We start from the raw sequence: 4,904 nt of genomic DNA, 5'->3' as shown, positions 1-4,904 counted from the left end.
TATATCTACTTTATTATCAGCAAGGTTGTAAGACAGGCAGGCACTGTTACAAATGGACCTTCTTTTCATATGAATTTTTTTTTAATTGATCAGTGTGACTCATGTATTTCTGTTTGGTTAGCTCATACTGTAAACTGTTTCACAGTTTAATATTTATACTTCAACATTGCTACTAAAATGTTACTGCATCTTTGGCTCCTAGAGTTGTACTCACAGTTTCACTTCTTAAAATAGAATCCTCATATTGTTTGTTTTTTTCAACAGAACTCTGTTTTTAACCTCCAGTGAGGAATTCCTGAGACACCTGATGAATTAGGTGTTGACCTTAATTGTTTCAAGACTCGAATGAGACAACAGAAACCATCTGTGTGGCGTCCCTCCTTCACCACCATTTTACAGGAGACTGAACCAAGGCCTAGAGAGCAGGTACAAACTGGCCAGATTCCAAAGCAGAGAGAGTAGAGCCAAGAAGAAGTTACATCCTCTGAATCTCAAACCAGTACTCTTTCTCTTAATTTTTATCTTGTTACTTCTTGGAAACCCCTAGACTGCTTTCAAATCTTGACTATCTAAAGGGAATAATTTCATTATTTTTCATCTCTGTTCATTCCATTTTGATGCATAATTCTTCTATTTTTCTTTCAATATCATGATATATACATAAAAATTTGAATGTGCCCATGATTCTTTTTGCACCCACTGCCCTACCACTACTTACTCTCAGTTCTTAACTGACAGGCAACCCAGGGAAAAGAAGAATTCAGTTCAGTTCAGTTCAGTACTCAGTCGTGTCCAATTCTTTGCAAACCCATAGACTGCAGCACACCAGGCTTCACTGTCCATCACCAACTCCCGGAGCTTACTCAAACTCATGTCCATCGAGTCGGTGATGCCATCCAACCATCTCATCCTCTGTCGTCCCCTTCTCCTCCCACCCTCAATCTTTCCTTTTCCAACAAGTCAGTTCTTCACATCAGGTGGCCAGAGTACTGGAGTTTCAGCTTCAGCATCAATCCTTCCAATGAATATTCAAAACTGATTTCCTTTAGGATTGACCGGTTGGATCTTCTTGCTGTCCAAGGGACTCTCAAGAGTCTTCTCCAACACCACAGTTCAAAAGCATCAATTCTTTGGCACTCAGCTTTGTTTATAGTCCAACTGTAACATCCATACATGACTACTTGAAAAACCATAGCTATGACTAGATGGACCTTTGTCGGCAATAATACCTCTGTTTTTTAACATGTTGTCTAGCTTGGTCATAGTTTCTCTTCCAAGAAGAAAGCATCTTTTAATTTCATGGCTGCAGTCACCATGTGCAGTGATTTTGGAGCCCCCAAAAATATGGATTCTCACTGTTTCCAATGTTTCCCCATCTATTGGCCATGAAGTGATGGGACCAGATGCCATGATCTTAGTTTTTTGAATGTTAAGTTTTAAGGCAGATTTTTTACTATCCTCTTTCACTTTCGTCAAGAGGCTCTTTAGTTCTTCTTCACTTTCTGCCATAAGGGTGGTGTCATCTGCATATGTGAGGCTATTGAGATTTCTCCCCACAATCTTGATTCCAGCTTCTGCTTCATCCAGCCTGCATTTCACATGATGTACTCTGCAATAAGTTAAATAAGCAGAGTGACAATATACAGCCTTGATGTACGCCTTTCCCAATTTGGAACCAGTCTGTTGTTCCAGGTCCAGTTCTAACTGTTGCTTCTTGACTTGCATAAAAACAAGACCCGGAGCTGACTGTGGCTCAGATCATGAACTCCTTATTGCCAAATTCAGACTGAAATTGAAGACAGTAGGGAAAACCACTAGACCATTCAGGTATGACCTAAATCAAATCCCTTATGATTATACACTGGAAGAGAGAAATAGATTTAAAGGACTAGATCTGATAGACAGAGTGCCTGATGAATTATGGACAGAGGTTCATGACATTGTACAGGAGACAGGGATCAAGACCATCCCCATGGAAAAGAAATGCGAAAAAGCAAAATGGCTGTCTGGGGAGGCCTTACAAATAGCTGTGAAAAGAAGAGAAGCGAAAAGCAAAGGAGAAAAGGAAAGATATAAGCATCTGAATGCAAGTTTCAAAGAATAGCAAGGAGAGATTAAAAAAAAAAGCCTTCCTCAGTGATCAATGCAAAGAAATAGAGGAAAACAACAGAATGGGAAAGACTAGAGACCTCTTCAAGAAAATTAGAGATACCAAGGGAACATTTCATGCAAAGGTGGGCTCAATAAAGGACAGAAATTGTATGGACCTAACAGAAGCAGAAGATATTAAGAAGAGGTGGCAAAAATACGTAGAAGAACTGTACAAAAAGGTCTTCACAACCCAGATAATCACGATGGTGTAATCACTCACCTAGAGCCAGACATCCTGGAATGTGAAGTCAAGTGGGCCTTAGAAAGCATCACTACGAATAAAGCTAGTGGAGGTGATAGAATTCCAGTTGAGCTATTTCAAATCCTGAAAGATGATGCTGTGAAAGTGTAGCACTCAATATGCCAGCAAATTTGGAAAACTCAGCAGTGGCCACAGGACTGGAAAAGGTCAGTTTTCATTCCAAACCCAAAGAAAGGCAATGCCAAAGAATGCTCAAACTACCGCACAATTGCACTCATCTCACATGCTAGTAAAGTACTGCTCAAAATTCTCCAAGCCAGGCTTCAGCAATACGTGAACCATGAACTTCCTGATGTTCAAACTGGTTTTAGAAAAGGCAGAGGAACCAGAGATCAAATTGCCAACATCCGCTGGATCATCGAAAAAGCAAGAGAGTTCCAGAAAAACATCTATTTCTGCTTTTTTGACTATGCCAAAGCCTTTGACTGTGTGGATCACAATAAACTGTGGAAAATTCTGAAAGAGATGGGAATACCAGACCACCTGACCTGCCTCTTGAGAAACCTATATGCAGGTCAGGAAGCAACGGTTAGAACTGGACATGGAACAACAGACTGGTTCCAAATAGGACAAGAAGTACATCAAGGCTGTATATTGTCACCCTGCTTATTTAACTTATATGCAGAGTACATGATGAGAAACACTGGACTGGAAGAAACACAAGCTGGAATCAAGATTGCTGGGAGAAATATCACTAACCTCAGATATGCAGATGACACCACCCTTATGGCAGAAAGTGAAGAGGAACTAAAAAGCCTCTTGATGAAAGTGAAAGTGGAGAGTGAAAAAAATTGTCTTAAAGCTCAACATTCAGAAAACGAAGATCATGGCATCTGGTCCCATCACTTCATGGCAAATAGATGGGGAAACAGTGGAGACAGTGTCAGACTTTATTTTTGGGGGCTCCAAAATCACTGCAGATGGTGATTGCAGCCATGAATTTAAAAGACACTTACTCCTTAGAAGGAAAGTTATGACCAACCTAGATAGCATATTCAAAAGCAGAGACATTACTTTGCCAACAAAGGTCTGTCTAGTCAGGGCTATGGTTTTTCCAGTGGTCATGTATGGATGTGAGAGTTGGACTGTGAAGAAATCTGAGTGCCGAAGAATTGATGCCTTTGAACTGTGGTGTTGGAGAAGACTCCTGAGAGTCCCTTGGACTGCAAGGAGATCCATCCAGTCCATCCTAAAGGAGATCAGTCATGGGTGTTCTTTGGAAGGACTGATGCTAAAGCTGAAACTCCAGTACTTTGGCCACCTCATGTGAAGAGTTGACTCATTGGAAAAGACTCTGATGCTGGGAGGGGTTGGGGGCAGGAGGAGAAGGGGACGACAGAGGATGAGATGGCTGGATGGCATCACCAACTCAATGGATATGAGTTTGAGTGAACTCCGGGAGTTGGTGATAGACAGGGAGGCCTGGCATGCTATGATTCATGGGGTCACAAAGAGTCGGACATGACTGAGCGACTGAACTGAACTGACTGATAGTTGATTGACAGTTTTCTATTAATTTCAGGCACACAACATAGTGATTCAATATTTTTTTATAGATTATACTCCATTTAAAGTTATTATAAGCACTTCTCTGGTAATCCAATGTTTAAGAATCTGCCTGCCAACACATGGGACATGAGTTTGATCCCTGATCTGAGAAGATCCCACATGCCACGGGGCAGTTATACCCATGCGCCACAACTACTGAGCCTCATACTCTCCAGCCCGTGCTCTGCAGCAACAGAAGCCACTGCAGTGAGAAGTCAGCACAGCACAAATGGAGAGGAGCCCCCACTTGCTGCAGCCAGAGAAAGCCCGCATGAAGCAATGAAGAGCCAGTGCAGCCAAAAGTAAATTTTAAAAAATAAAGTTACTATAAAAAATGGGCTATGTTCCCAGTGCTGTGTTCACAGATACAAAGAACAGCTAGTGGTGACCAGCAGGGAAAGGGGTAGAGGGAAAGACAAAACGGGAGACGAGGATTAAGAAGTACAAAGTACTAGATATAAAATAAATCATCACAATAGAGAGCAATCATCAATTTTTGCTCTCTATTGTGATTCATCCCCTGAGCTTGAGTTTCTTACATGAAGATTCTTATAATCAACAGATTCTTATATGAAGGTGCTCTCCTCAGGGAAAGAGCTCAACAACACAGAAAATAGGAGGAAGTGAATTAATGTTTACTTAGTGTCTGCTTATGCCTTGGACCCAGTGTGAACTGTTATCCCATTTAATTGCACAAAAACTCTATAAGGTAAGGTGAGTGTCTGTTTTGACAGTTGGTGCAACTGAAGCTTCACTTAAGTGTGAGATGAAGAAACAGGCTCAGGTTCACAAGGTTAGTAACGCTGTGAACCGAAGAATCAAACCTGGATCGATTTGACAACAAAATCCAAGTTCTTCTTGCTAAATCACCTTCTATAAAATAGGAAAACAGTGAAAGTTTTCTATACAATAGCCTATCCTATATATCCTTATTCTTTTGCTA

The 4,904-nt window shown here is 41.0% G+C and overlaps 1 long non-coding RNA gene across 1 annotated transcript; it reads left to right on the top strand.

The window, feature by feature from the left end:
- The first annotated feature begins 264 nt into the window (after positions 1 to 264).
- On the top strand, positions 265 to 4,296 carry LOC147366706 (uncharacterized). The gene is made up of 2 exons (XR_015168959.1): positions 265 to 426; positions 3,970 to 4,296. It is a non-coding gene; the product is annotated as an uncharacterized LOC147366706 (long non-coding RNA).
- Positions 4,297 to 4,904: the final 608 nt, after the last annotated feature.

The sequence above is a fragment of the Bos grunniens genome, chromosome 8 (assembly GCF_055505025.1).
Source record: "Bos grunniens cultivar Pamir isolate PY7600 chromosome 8, Bosgru_T2T1.0, whole genome shotgun sequence".
Classification (NCBI taxonomy): domain Eukaryota; kingdom Metazoa; phylum Chordata; class Mammalia; order Artiodactyla; family Bovidae; genus Bos; species Bos grunniens.
The sequence above is the reverse complement of the archived record's forward strand: the minus strand, read 5'-3'. Positions and strand labels throughout refer to the sequence as shown.